Raw genomic sequence first — 16,442 nt, 5'->3', positions numbered from 1 at the left:
AGCCGCTGTATGGTTATAGTAAATGAATGAACATGCTCTGAGCAAGCGCTGAGTGCATCTACTTTCACAAATATCATCCTCACATCATTATTCCTCTTCTTCCTCCTCACAAATCAGGGGAAAGTTTTATCATTTCCAAAACTGCACACTTAAAGGCTGCTCATGTTTATCACCTTCATGTTTGCAAACAAATCACAAGTATGTATCATTACAGATAATAAATTAGAGTCAAGACTAAGTGCATCTAGAAGTCTACACACATTTAACCATTAACCAGCACTTTACCGATGATCTTTGATGGATTATGCAAAACGCAGGTGGTGGAGGAGAAGGTGGTATGGAAGGAGGAGTGAGGAGGGCAATATTGTGACTATGACAGAGAAGGAACAAGGTAGTGGAAGCAGGATTAGAAGCAAATGAGGAAAAGCAGAAAGGGGATAAATGGTCGGGAAGGAAGGAAGAGAGAATGGACCAAGATGAAAGAGGAGGAACAGAGGGTGGGTCAAAGGGAGAGGAGAGCTTAACCAGGAACAAAGTAAGGAAGTTAAGGTGGTAAAAAATTAAGAAAGTGGGATTAAACTTGATGCAGCTGGCTAATGAGATTCTTGCTGTAGATACCTTTGATGTAGGTTTTGATTCAGTCTTGGATTTTACCCACTAACTGCACCATTGAAAAACTGATGTATCGTACTTTAATTATATTCTTGTAACAGTGTTTACATCCTTTACTTTGATATGCAGTGGACTATGCACACCCTGTCTCTTTACTGACAGCCCAGTTTCCAGGCATTTATTTAAGCTGAAATGATTTTGCTAGTAGTGTGTTTTTGAAATGATGATCTCTGAACTTGGCTTCACGTTGTCTTCACTGTCAACAGTCACCCCTGGAGTCAGAAACTTGTAAGTGGCAACAGGAGCAGCCAAGGTGACCAATCACAGTTCTTATAGTATCCATGTGGCATCTCAGCAGACACCATGGCCCTAATGTGCAGTTTTTTTGACGAGACGCATGCCAGCTACCACCCTGGTGTAGGCTCAGCTATGCTGTATCTTCTCAATGCAAATTATAGATTCTAAACATGGTGCAACAGTAGGATGCTGAATGCAAATCAGAGGAAGGGGAGGAGAGTAAAGGAAGGGATAGGGGGATGTAGCAGATAAATGTGAGGAGAGGTGAAGGTGCAGAAGGCAGAGTAAAAACAATATGACACAAAATCAGCCTGACAAGGTCGACCTGAAACACTACTCATTACAGCACATCAACTCAGTCTCAGTGTCCAATAAAACATGCTCACATGTCATATAAACAACGTGTGTGAAAGTACAAATCTGTTCACATGTTCAGGCACACTAATGCAGTAGATACACTGCAATAATGAACCAAGATTAGATATGATTGCAGAGTGGGAAAACACTCAAATTTACCATCCACTACAAAACGCAGTCCCTTATTTGCTAGACAAGTTATAACATTTGTTGAGGATAATTAAGAGTAATTGCAAGTGTTCCTAAACAGACAAAGGAAGAATATAATTAGCCGTGCCTTTGACATTTTTTTTTGAAAGCTGTAATTTTTAACGCTGAAAATAGAAGGCTGTACAGTCATTGTCAACCTGACAGCAAAAAGAATAAGAGTTAAAAAAAAAAAGTCAGGGTGAACAACAGATTCCTCTGGTACATACACATTTATACTGCTCAGTCACACATATACACACAGAGACACACACCTGCTAGCACATAGACTGAAGCGCAGATCCTGGGGAGTCTAACTCGGGGGTTAAGGTACACAATGACGAGAGGTCACCTGGCAGTAATGGAGCCTTTTGTGTGTGGAAATAGTAATTTCCCTGTGTATCACTCAGTGATATGAAACCCTGTCATTTTAGAAAGAAGAACATGTGGAAGGGAGAGAGGGTGTGAGAGGCACAGGAGAAGAGCATGAGCGGTGTGCCTGTTGCGAGTGTTTGGACTACAGCATTGCCATTCAAATATTTTGTTGCACGAACAGAATTTGAGAGGAGAATGGGAGATGAGCACTAATGGGGAGCAAAGGGAGAAGTGGAATAATTGGATTTGATTACATCTGTCTCTCAGAACAGGACAGGACATAATATATGGCTGGAATTATTCTGACAGGGAGTCTTTGTGAAGTTAGTCCGACGTGAAGAACTTTTGGAATAAGAATTCTCTTAAGTGAGATTTTTAGCTCGGCCAGACACATGTCTTTAAAGATGGCAAATTCTGTCTGTCGAAGTTTCAGTCCACCACTTTGGTCCAGACAGACACTCATGGTCCCCAGATAATGATTCTGGTGATCCCTGACATTTCCTTTTGTGCCACGAGCAGGAAGACATTTGTGCTATCAACTATGGGAAAGATTGTCAGGGATCTTGGTAAAGACATTCATGCTTTCCATGTAATAAACTGTAATAATTTTGGTGATCCTTAACTCTCCATTTAGTGCCATCATGTGGTCAAATTCTTACATTTCCGTTGATGATCAAGCACCTCCAAAACTAACAACATGCTAACATGCTAAACTATTATGCTGAACATGGTAAACATCAGTATGTTTTCATTGTGAGCGTGTTAGTATTTTTGCTTATGGCACCACTGGGCCTTCAGTAAAAACAGCCTCAAAAGCATGGCTATAGACTGGGGGTATTCAGCATTGTAGCCCAGGTAAAAACAATCCAAAGAACTGCAATGGTGGGGAAATGCAGTTTCAGGTATAGTCAAGACATGAAATACAATTTAGTTTACAAGTCCAGTCTGAGTAACACATCCATGAACTTGAAAGCTTATTAAGGAACTAAACACTGCGCTACAATTTGTAAACCCCTAAAGGCGTTTTTCCATAATAGGAACCTACTGAAACATGCTGAGCTGAGTAACGTTCATCATGGGTTCTGCATTTGTTTCCACTGCCCTCGACCCATTTTAAAGGTGCATTCTAGACCTACCTCAGAAGGTGTGTGCACGTAGAGCAGTTGCCCCTGATTGGTGAAATGTCTGCATCATCACACTTCAGCTATTAGCATTACAAGCATGGTGTCTAAAGGTAAAACGTAGACTTCACTCATTGCTTTAGGGCTAAAATGAGTAGACATTTCTGCAGGTCTGTGTTCTGCTTGGTCAACAGTTGTTTGATAAACTGCTCATACAGTCTTCATTACTGGCTGATTGTTGCACTATGGAGTGATCCCTCACATTGTCTGTTCTCACTGTGCTACGTGCGTGAGAGGAGAGCAGCCCCTCCTTCCTCCGAACAGAGACCAACACATAAAAAATACTGTGGGAAAACAAAGCAGGACAGTCCGGGTCAACTCATTAGGGTCCAACAGTGGAACTGCAGCTTAGGACAGGACAGTACAACTCTAGAAACTTATGAGCAAACATTTGATCTTTTGTTGTGAGCATTTCAAGGTAAACATTAATGCCTTTACATCTAGTTGGGACAAAACCTATGAAAATTTCTACATCTTTTGCACCTTATGTTAGTTTTTTGGATGTTGCTGTGAACTACTGACATAAAGACAGAAAGGTCTGTAACAAAATTTGCTATTTGAATGTACTTTCTTTAACACTGATACCATGAGAGGTTGTATAACAGGCCTCAAAATGGCTCTGAATAATGACGGCTGATGTGTGGATTACAGATAAGACTTAAGACACAATCTGAGAACTGATTGATTTGAACCTGGAGGCATGGATGAGAATGTCCAATGTTGAAAGACCCTAAAAGTTTTTGACCTTGGGTTACATCACCGATGTCCAGATGCATCAGATGTACAACATCAAACTCTCCTGACAACCTGCACATAATCCATCACTTAAATCAAAGTGAGGCAGCAGAAAAATCACCAGATATGTGTAAAAAAAAAAAATCTAAATTCACTTGATCTGATATCTTCTGGCTGACTGTGTCATATGCTTGTTTCTACAGAGCTTGAAATGGATTTCAAAATTTTTAGGTGCATGTTGTACTTTTGCCAAATATAAAACAATGGCTCAGTGACACAGTGACTGGGGATAAACTGTCCGGAACTATAGGACCTTAATGAAATCATTCAATCTTATATAAATACACATATTGTAGACAAATAGAAAAAGTATCATTAATATTTTGGCCCAAATCACCAATATTTTCCATACACAAGCTGTCATTTCTGATCAACAATCATTTGTGAAATGTGATGCTGCTATTATTTGCAAGCTGTCTCTTAGCAATCCTCACAGTTTTTTTCCCAATCAGACCCCAGTCACCCAACCCAAATCATGACAATGCCAAACTAAAAAACTGTGACATGTACATACACACCATGACATGCATGTCACTGTGCTCAACTACATGTTATGCACCAAACACAAACAGCACAATTCAGTCAGTCCATTAAGGAATTGACCATCTATACAAGGTCAGACTCTACTCTTTGAAGGATATCTCAAGGAATCTGAGCAGACACTAAAGAATTGTGTTGGGAGAAATAATAAACATAACCAACAAGCTTAGCATGTAGGAAAAGGTTGGTGGTGAGGGGGCATTGCTGCTGCCATCAGCAGAGTAATGAGAAATGTCAAGCATCAACAGCAGCATTGTATATCCATGTGAATATAAAAGGACCTTCCTAGTCAGCTGGTAGCCAAGCAGCTGCAGTGTGAGCCAGGAATACTGATGCATAAACGAAGCAGCTGATGTCAGTCAAGAGCAGCTTGAGTGCTTTGTTTGAACTGACACTATGCTTCATACGATAAACAACATCATAAAAAACAAGTTACGTTTCACGGCTACGATATTTTGGTCCCTACATTCAAAGTTCACATATATTTTCATTTTCTTTATTTTTCTGTGCACCCTCTCGCAAAGACTCATTCCTATGAACAAGAGCACCCCTGGCCTCAGTGCTCTACGAATACAAACACATGAGCATGGAAATGCTGGCTGCACAAATAGTCTCCTGGAGTCAGTTGCACTGCTGTTGTTGGAGTGGTGTTATATCAGTAACTGTTGGAGATAAAACTTCCTTTAAGCAACAATGGTTATAAATTACCAAAAATAATCCGGCAGCCAGGAAGCATAGAGGGCCTGTCAGCACTCCGCTACTCCCCATCTGTCAAACACACAAACATGCACACACATACACACACACACATGCACATACTGTAACAGCAGCAGTATGCATCTGCGCCCATCTCCTGTATCGCCCCCATCCCCACCTTATTAAGAGTCATATCCTCAAAAGGTGACTTCTTAGTTGGTGAGGGTGACAATAACACCCCCACTCCTCATCACCCTGCCCCACAAGCTGCCTGGAGGTATAGGCACAGTGACAGGTCGCTCTCCACTCCCCTGGGGTGGAAAGGTGGAGGGGTAGTGTGTGTGTCGGGGGTATAGGTGACAGAGCAGGATGATCAAGTCAAAGATACCCCCTGCAGATAAGCAGTCTCTAGGGAAGACTGCCTTTCTGAGGGAACTGAAGCCTGCCTCTCTTCCCTCTCACTTGCCCTCTTACTACCTATGTTGCACTTGTTCTCTTTCTGTCTGTCTGTCTGTCTGTCTATTTTCTCTCCCTCTCACCTCCTACAGTTTGCATTTCTCTTTATCCCCTGACACTCATTCTTCCCTCCTCCTCTGTTGGTAGCACTCTTAAACTCTGAGCACTCCCTCTGCACTCCAACAAATGAATCCAGCCACTTGACTCCAGATCCACCACGTTGTTAAAGCAAATACTCAGCCCCCCACAGCAAGGGGGTGGGTTTTTTTTCTTGTTTCTCCTTAGATCATACCATTATGTAAGAAGTGGGAAATTCTTTCTTCGTTTGCCTTCCACAGGAGCCCTACTGCCATTGTGTTAGCTCTATTCTATCCCTCCATATTCATCGTGAACCCTTTAATCATACAGAGTCACACACGTTTCCACATCCAAGAGTTTTTCTCCCATTTTGAAAAGGCAACGAAGGCAAATCCTGTCTGTAATACTAACATATGAGCTGTGCAGGCACACAGAGTCCTCTGTTTGCTGATACAGCAGTATTACACTGCTGTCATTTCTAGGTAAAAATGAAACTGTGCAGACCAATTTCCGGTCACTGCTTTGGAAGTTGGTCTGTAAACTGTGGTGGATGTTTAAAAAGTTTCACATGGACAGTTTGGTTCTATATTTTTAAACTGCTAATTAATGCTGACTTTTCATATTTCTTGCATTGACTGCAATGTTGCTGGGGTTCCAAATGTCTTCAATTATCTTGTGAGTACAATGCTAATATTACTAATTGTAGTCATGGACAGAACTACAGGAATTAGAACCAATCTATGAAGCCTTCATTTAAAGCCCTTTAGACCTTAAAAAGTCATCATATTTATTATTTGGATATACGTTCTTTGCTGTTACTGAGGCTCCACAAGTCTATACAAACTACAGGATGTGCTCCATGTATAAGTGGATTGCGCAATACTGTAGTACAGTATGAAGGTACTTTGGAGGGATGTGTCCTTCTATTGTACTAGTTCCTTGGGACTAGAGAGCTTGTGAGTGGTGCCCAGGGAGCTGATGCTGTCAGGGACATTCAGAGAAGAGAAAGGCCAAGCTGAGGGACTTCAGCTAAGGTTCTGGTTGGTGGCACCCATCAGATGAGGTGTTTAATGAGGCAGTCTGAGTAGACAGGCAAGGCTAATATCTTCACACCAGGATGATTAGTGTGAACATCCCCTAGACTGCCACCTGGAAGCAGGTATAGGTGCCAACCTGGCACTCATTATTACTCTTCAACCAGGGAGGCAAGAAACTCTAACTTTTAACCTATTTTCTCCACAATCTAAATGTAATCCTGTTCCTACACACTGCAGGGCTTGGGCTATTTTAGTTGGTCGGATAGAACAGATGCTACATTTTGGCTGAGATTTAAAAATACACACTGTACTTTTCTACTTTAGAATACTCAGACTTTTTAACAAGAAAGGTGACATTTAATTGACCTGTCTGTCATTACAAAAGCACAGTACTAAGTAAACATGACATGATGGATGGAACATGACAAAATTCTGGTATTTTGTTGCTAGTTAAGCTGCTTTAGCTTCCAGTGGATTCCTCTACAAACACATCGATAATTTTCCTTACTGCTCCATATAGCAGGTTGAAGCCATATTTAAACAGGAACAGGAAATTCTGGAGCTAGAAAATAACCTGCACATACAGCCCAACCATGATACATAATGAAATTGACATTTTACAGTGTAAAAATCTACTTCATGGCTCTTTAGTGGGCAAACTATGTGATGGTGACACAGTTTCTAAATGACCTTAAATGAAGTTTGATATTTCTGTAGTGACACTTGTTACCTTTTGGCTGACATATGCACTAATATATCTGCAGTAAGATAATTTGATAAGTTTTGATATGTCTGATGAAGTAACCAGTTTGATCTTCTGGTGCCTGAGAGAGAATATACAGGGTATCTCCTATTTCTGCAAATACAAATACTATCTCAAAGCACATGAGAGTAAGTTAATGTTTAGTTCCACATTGTGAAGTCAATATTTATCCCAAAGTGAGTTATTTGTATTATCATTTTCTTTCTAGTATTGCCAGGTCTTTTGTGCATATACACATTTTTTGTATTATATATATAGCCTTGCCTTCCCTAATAGTGGTGGGAATTTACCTTAAAATTGTGTATATGTACTGTTGCTAAATCAAATTAAGTTTTTTCTTCACTTCCTAAATTCAGGCAAAGCGGGACACACACTACGGTGGACTTTTGATCCTCCAATATGAGCTAGCTCTAATGATCATAGCTAAAATGCACCAAACTAAATGTAAGAGTTCATTTGGTCACACTATCATCTGGTAGACCTAATCAACAACTTCAGAACAGCAGCTCTGACTTCTGGGCAACGGCTTACTGGCTGAAAGGTCCACACCTGTATATAAAGGGCCCTTGGCTGCCTCATGAATTGTGGTTCAAAGGCACATTGACAACAGAAAATGTTGCTAACGATGGTCATGTATTTTTCCCTCCACTCTTTACAACAAAGGCTTTGAGCCATCAACATCATATGGCACAAGCAATTAAATGCACTTGCAAGTAAAGAAGCTTTTGACTGCAGAGGACATTTTTACACCATGAACTGTAGACCATACAGAAAGAAGGAGCCCAAAAAGACAGAAAGGGCTAAAAAGGGAAGCAAATCATTTTGTATTTAGTGTATAATGAAACTGTATTTATTAAAGCTGATGGCTACAGTCACTTCATGATGCAAAGACCATACATTTATTATGTTCAACCTGAATGGAAACTCAAATTGTCAAAGCTTTTGTTTCTAACTAGCAACAATATCTTCTTTCTACAGAGTGAGCAATTACACACAGACGCCACTGACCGTCTGCCCAAACACTCCCTCACAGCACGCATACAGTTCATTAGCATGCATTGTCCAAAATGGAATGCAATGCTCAGGTCCTGTCCTTCATTTTGAGATGTGGATAGAGCAGAGTAGGGCAGGAGATGGCAGGTTAGCAGAAATGGGCCATGGCTCTTAATGAGATCCTCGCTGCCTTCCTGTGGCATTGTGGGAGCTTGTTAAGAGGCATTCCTTTTAAAACAATCATCCAGCAGTGATCATCTCCGCCCTTCTTCTGTCTGTATTTACACAGTTACTACTTATCACGTTGTTCCCTTTCTCTCTGCCCCATCCTTACTCTGCTTTCTTTCACCCATCACATGAGCCTCTTCTCCTATTCTTGTCCCTACATCTACATCACCTGTTATTCAGGCATTTTGTTCAGTATTCAGATTCCCCTGGAACAAAGTCAAATGGTGGCAGCGGTGGCTTCCCCGGGAAGCAGATCCACAGTCGGACATGTTTAAGAGGGACAACAGTGACAGGAAGCAGAGAAGGGAAGAGAGCAGACTGAAATGCAGCACCTTTACTGCTGAGAGATGGTGAAATGAAGCAGGAAGCTGTAATGTATTTGCAAATGAGAATAAGAATAAAATGAGAATAGGGAAGAGGAAGGCGTTAAGGATATACATTCATTTAGGTTTGTGCAACTGTAGGATGTACAATATGATGCCAATGGCTCAGTTACAAGTAGTGTAAAGTGATGACGTTTAAGTATTTATAGTTAAAAAAAAATACTTTACAGTCATTTCACTTTTTTTGCTTGGACTGCTATTTTCCTATCCCACTAGCAGATGGATGGGAGGGTTATGCATTCAAAGGACAGAATGTTTTAGGATGTGCTAACTCAGTGCAGGGGCTGGAGGGGAGGGAAGGCAGTTGGCCTCCAGCAAAACAGGAGGAATATGCCCTCTGATGGTGTTTTACTTTTGGTGTTAAAACAAAAAAAACTTGAGTGGTTTTAATTGTTATACTTTATACTGTCACAAACAAAGAAAAATGATGTATGCGATGATAATGTAGGAGATGAATTAAAAGAAATCACAAGCAAAAGTACAAAAACTGAATGAGGGTGATGGGGATATGAAGGAGACAAAGTAGAGAAATATGCAGTTAAATTACATGGAAGTAAACATCTGTGACCAGGGCGCACTACCGTGTTCTGTGCGCTCATCACACCTTCTCAAACAGACAATCAGAAACAGCACAAAGCAGACTGTGCTCACCTGAGAGATAACACGGGTTTATCTTTTGTTAACAGACTGTACCTACTCTGTACTTTATCTAACAGTATTTGAAGGTTGATGCTGTGGAAAACAAAGCATGGCAATTAGAAAAGTAAGTACTTTTCTTCTGTCTCATTTGCCGCAAGAACATTCTGCATTTCAAGCTGTTTTTACACAGGAGTAGGCAGGCTATTAAAGCTGTGGTATCAGTTCCCTGAGATGTGTGAGGATGCATTATGGAGAGCAAGGGGGTGACCACTAACAAGTTTTGGGATGAAAAGTGTTAATGCAGCTCAGCTTTTCTGTTTGACATTAAAGAGCATTTCAGCACCATTATTATAAAACCAAATGATCATGAAAGTGCCTGACAGTAAAAGATTTAAAAATAAAACTGCTTCTTATGCCTGTAAATCAGCGACCTCTGTTCACTTTGTCAAACATATTTAGGATTATTTGGAGAATCAGACAGAAAAGGTCCAGAATCAAGTCTGAGTAACTTTTGTACTTTTGAGTAAGTTTTGAAATTTCAGTTAATTAGCATGTTTTCAGCATAACTGAATACACACAACTGATACAACTGAATAAACCAATTGGTGCAGCAGCACACCAAGAGAGGAGTGCAAAAATAATGATTTTCAGCCTGATGCAAAGTTACTCTTCAAGGTTAGAGAACAACTGTTAAAAGAAACTGGAAACAAACGGCCATATCTTGTGTTAAGGTCTGACGTTTTGTTGGCCAACCTACCCAAACTGACCTCCTCCCAGTGTGGACACTAGATCTGTTTCTACCAAAGGAACTCTTCCCAGGGAACAGGAGCCTTTTGTGGAAATTAGTTCCTCTACCTGTGTTTCCACAGTGTGCAGTTCTGAGGTGTAGATCTACCCACCAGAAAAAGTCCCTAGTCAGTTAGAAGTAGCTTCTAAACATCCAAGAACTATCGAGGTGCGGCCTGCAATGCTGAACGTTTGTGACCGGTCAAATGTCATACAACATTTTACAGAGAGATTTCGACCTGCTTTTGACCGTGGCACTTTTACATCAGCGGGCTGATTTGTTTAATCTTCCTGGGGTGTTCACATGGCTGTGGAAATCCAAATCACAAAGCACTCGAGGGACTCGTACCTCATGGAAAGCTCTTGGACTTTAGTTCCTGGGAACAAACCAAACAAAACAAACAAAATAGAAGTTTCAAGGTGGAAACACACCTTTTGTGGTTCAGTAACAGCATCACCCTGTTTCCTTTTTTGCTTCCAATACAACTTTCCAGGTGTAAAGTAAGAACAAATAGATCAGGAACCAACACAGACAGTGATTAATCATAGGCATAATCATTAATCATACACCTGTAAGCCATGGTTCACATAAACCTATGGAATCATGGTAATCTATAATAGTGCCCTTCAAATGCATTGATTTGCTTTCAACTGACTCATCAGACTGTTTTTATTGGATTTATTACATAATGTATTAATACTAGACTTATGATAATACCATTGTTGAAATATAAATCCCTTGTGTATTGAATTTATATGAACAGATAAAAAGCTTCCTACCTACAGCTTCTACTGCACATCCAGCTGTCACAGGAGAGGGGATGTTTCTTCAGCTTTTTCTATTTTTCCTTTGTGTGCCGAGGTATTTTTGGGGACTTCTTCCTCGTCTTGTTTCCTTAGAGAGCTTAGGCTATGTCAGAAGCTGCTGATGTTGTTGGTCTGTGAAGACCAGTGAGACGCTGTATGAAATGGTGGTTTATCGAAGTAAACTTGACAGGTTTAAACCGTACTCTAGTATTAACAAATGACAGATGGAGTTTCTGTCTTAGAATACATCAGCTTCAGTGCTATTATAACTTTGTTGAGCCCTAACTTGTGACAACAAAGGCATGTGATAAATAGAATTTTCATTTCAAAGCTGTTTAAGTGCTTTTTTCAGACGTCTTCTTTCACATTTGGTTCTGTTTAATGCATATGTTCAATGTAACAAAAATCATCAGGATGTGCATTTAACAGTAAAATTTTAATCACCTAGTTGTGAATAAGAATTTATTCCCCGTTGTGACATGGGCACTACTAAATGTATAGCTGCAATGATTGACAAAAGGTGAACTATTTACTATTCTGATGATGAATAATTGTTTTGGCTTTTTTTTTTTTACAGCAAAAAAGGTAAAATATTTGCTTTGCAAATCTGAAGATTTTATAATTTTCTTTGACATTTTATTTCAAGACATTTGAAAATGCCCAGTTTTATCAACCAGTTTTCACTATTTCATGACATTTTACAGACAACACAAAAAAACAATACTTGAGAAAATAATAGGTGGACTAAATGATTTTTGAATATCTCAGAGCAGTAGTAAGGGTTGCTGTAGTTCACTCATTTGTTTAGTTGTAAATTTTTAGCTGAAGGAAGGAAGAGAAGCAGAAAAACAGGAGAGACAGGGGTCTCCATCACACACAGAACTGATCTACGAGTATACTGTGACATTTCCAAGTGGTCTCTGATGTAGACGGGACGACACGCCTGAGCCACTAATGGTGGCACTAATTGAGGTGGGCTAATTTAATCTCATCATGAACTCGCCATATACAGCATCAAAAGAACAGGACAGATTCTGTGATAGTTTTAAAAAGAGGCTAGCCTGATCACCTATCACCTCCCTGAATCACAAAAATTCTAATTCATATTCAACATGAGAAGACATTCCTTAACAAGATCACAGCAATACGTGACTAAACAGCCACTGCTTAGATACAAGAGAGATTAAATAAATAGGCTTTGTTAAAATGTGAATTTATTTTTTGCAGCAGCCGCAGCACTGCTGTAATGAGCAGTGTTTTGAAGCTTGGTTGAAGGTTTCAGTGGAGTGGTCTGAAGGATTCTAAGGCAGTAGACAGTGGAGAGTTGTAGCTGGGGTGAAGACAATCCTCTCACACCCCTAGGCTTTTCCATTATCCTGCTCTTTCTGGATCATATAACACAAGGCTCTGTGTGTCTGTCTTTGTGTGTGTGTGTGTGTGTGTGTGTGTGTGTGTGCAGCCAAATTGTTTGGCTGTGACTGTGTGCATATACTGTATGTACTGTATATGGATATGTGCACGATCACATCTGCCTTACCAAGTGCTTGTTCATGTTTCGCTCTTTCCTCTTCTTCTCTGTTCTGTTAAAGCTTTGGTTTTTTTTTTTTAATTACTGCTAATACCTGGTTTGTTCTACCAACTGGGGCTGATGACAGGCTCGTGTTTGATATTAATTTGCTGAGTGCCCCAGGAGACCTTTGTGGGAGGAGAGAAGAGGAGCAGGAGGGGAATACAGAGGAGTGAGTGAGATAAAGACAACCGTTTCATTCATTGTCCACAGTTGTTTCCCTCTTTACTCTGCACAGAGACACTCATATTCTGTTGGGTGTAGAAAAAACAGACACAAGCAGGGTCTCTGACAGATGTAAATGAAAACACATTTCATAGATTCACATTTTTCCAAACCCATCTTAATACAATATTCACAATATGCACTTTGAAGGAGTTATTGGTTGCTGTTACAGTTCTTGCTGTCCACACTAGCCCTGAGGTGATCCCTTTCTTACCCAATTCCAATGTACAGTAAATCCATAGCCCTTGTTCTGTGTAATTCATCTGTATTCTAAAGTTCAACTAAAGCTACTGTAATTCAAAGATTTAATAGTTCAGATAGCTAAATCGAGCGCGTATAAGTTACAGCCTCTTTGACCATGCTAGTGTTGTGGTTCTAGGGATGGTAATGTCAGATGGTCCTAATTTAAGTATCTCAACATCTATTGGATGGACTGTCTTAGAAATATATTCAGACACTCATGGGCCCCAGAGGAGAAATCCTAATAACTTGAATGATCCCCTGACTTTTCCTCTGGTGCCACCATGAGGTTGACATTTAAAGTATTGAATTGTATATCCTGACAACTATTTGGTACAGATATTCCAGCCATGCTCACTATGAATTGTAATCTCTTAGATAAAAAAAACAAAAAAACATGGATAGTGCCATTACTGGATCAAATTTCCAATTTTCGTTTAAAACTGAAGCCTCATATTAGGTTTTGCTGTGGCTTTGACTCCCATCACTCACATTTCAGTTGCATTGTAGAGTTCTTTTCACTGCCAGTACAAAAGGATTGATTACAGTCACCAATAACTTCACATTTACATATGAACCTGTGAGTGATAGACTTGGAAAAAAAGGTGAACCTATCCTTTAATATTGTCTATCTCCCAGTTCAGACATTTGCTCTCACCAGTGCTGCTCCCACACACATTACTTCACCTCCACGTACATGCAGCTTGCATGGACTCTAGCGGGGCCACTGAACAGTTAGTGGACTGTCTGTGGCACTATTCTACGCCTAAACCTCCCTCAGTGTAGTCAAACCTTGTGTACTCTACGTGTGTGTTGATAGACACTCCATGTCAGTGCCTGTGCCCTGGGTCAGCGTATGCATTCTCACTGCACAGCCGCGTGACTGTCTGCAGCCTCACAAAGCACCGGAGTAATGAGTCCCATGACAGTCTGGTGGAATAGGCTCTGAATAGGTAATGATGGAGTCTGAAGGTGCTGGAAACACTGGCTGTGTCTGATCGGAGGTTATAATGTAGTCCTGGAGCATTCTTCTTTCTGCTTGTCAGTGAGAGTTGGGCTGGCACAATACCTGCTATCTAAAATTTATTGTACAATACCGCATGCCTGTGTTAGAATTGTGTTCCCCACACACTGCCTATCAAATCATATTCTGATCGCTGTTCCTGGTTAATGGTCTATACAGACAGTTCCTCCCCATATGTATGCTATACATGCTGCTGGGCTCATAGCAGGGAGGTGTACGGCAAGACAGACAGCCACTATGATGCTTTGTATTCTGAGTCAGTGGAGCCCAGACAACTAAATGACTGGCTGGACTGAGGAACCTTGGGACCTCAGCTGATAGTTACATTCAAATGACTTGTATGAATGTGTTATTCTTTGCAGCTCCAGTAATGCATCTTATTGTGTTTATATGTGCAAATGTGTTGCACATGACTGCATGCCTATCCACTATCTAGCCACCTGTCTGTGTGTTTTTCTGTCTGTACTCATGTAATTATGCTCAGAGAGAGGTTGCCTAGTAGTGTTTAAGGCATAATTAAAGCCTGAGAGTCAAAGCAGAAAAAAAAGTTCTCAGAGATGAATCAGAAACAGCAGCGACAGGCGGACAGTGACAGACAGGAGAGGACAGACATCCTTGTACCTTGCAGCTCTGGAGGGACTGGACAGATAATGCTCTGCTCCTCCGTCTCATCTGCGGCACTAGACAGAAATATAGGACACATATTCCAATTTATGGCTTATCTCATTATCATCACTCTTCTATCTTGTTTTGCTGCCCTTGAGATTTCACCCTTGTCATCCAAATGGTAATCAGAGTCTAAAGAGTTACATTTATTACTGTACAATCACGTCTCTGTGATTAGCTGCTCGATGTAACTGCTGTGAACTCTTGGCTTGCTCTTTCTTTCACTTTAGGAAGTCTACACTGTTACTTTTGGATTACTTTGTATGATCTGTATGCACTTTCCTTCCTATTGATTAAGTGAAAGTAACCATGTACTTCATTGCTGCTGTATATGAATTTCTAGACAATATGTCACCTTGGTGAGGCAGACTGGAAAGAGAACACAGTTATTGGACATGCTCAACTTGTTTTGAATGAATCAAACCTAAGTCTGCATTCCTGAAAATACAGTTTGAAATGACCTGTTGGAGTTTTTGTTTTACCATAATTAAAAACCAGGTGAAGTCAGAAACACTGCAAATTTTGCAGCACACCCACAGCAATGACTGTAAGGTTATGCATTATATAACATTTATGTATTGAAATATTACATATGTGATTATATGTATAAGCTTTTTTTTACAGAATCACATTTCTGACGCATGTGGTTCCTTAATGCGCATCATAATACTGTAGCTGGAAGGTGCTGAACAAATGAATTAAATGGTTGTTGTTGTTCATCATCAGAAAATACCTCCAAACACTTGTCTCCTTGATGAACCATGTCTCATTTTTATTTCCTCAAGTATTAAATACATTGCTGAAACATTTCCTAGATGCACCTTGACTCTTTGTACCAACCACGTTTCAGTGGAGCTCATGAGCTTCTCATGAAGTATTTAATCAAGACACTAACTTAGAACAGTGAAAAACCACAATGAGATTTTTCAACTCATGTCAGCTTGATCAACAAGCGGTACAGTGAGTGAAAAAACAGTAGAAGAGAAGAACACTTCTGTAGGAGTTCATAAAAAAAGAATACTAAGAGCCTGGCAGGCTTTCTATATCAGTTACTTTGTTGTTCTGCAAATCATCATAGTTAATTTAACCTGTTTACTGCATGATTCGTGAGATGTGTGACATGCACTGAAACCCTGAAATCTGCAGTGGTGGAAAGTAACTAAGTGCATTTACAGTACTCAAGTATTGTACAACTCTGGACAGAGTTCGGGCCTGATTCTGCAGACATAGTTCAGGTGTGAAAGCAGCTTTAGTGATGGCATGTCTCCAGATGGATTGTGTTGTGCCAATCCTAGTGAAAAGTCCTGGTCCGACTTTTATTCGTATTCTGCTCCTGCTATTTAGCAGGGAGCTCATAAACATTACACCACAGAAAGCAGCAGCGCACAGTATGCAGTTTTCCTATAGGCTCATACATTCACACTGATGCTCTTTATCCGCTGCTTCTTCCTCTGTAGCTGTCATCATTTCTCTCTCTCTCTTTATATAATAATAATACATACATATATATA

The sequence above is a fragment of the Monopterus albus genome, unplaced genomic scaffold (genome assembly GCF_001952655.1).
Source record: "Monopterus albus unplaced genomic scaffold, M_albus_1.0 scaffold1.1, whole genome shotgun sequence".
NCBI classification, from domain to species: Eukaryota; Metazoa; Chordata; class Actinopteri; order Synbranchiformes; family Synbranchidae; genus Monopterus; species Monopterus albus.
This window is presented reverse-complemented; position numbering follows the sequence as displayed.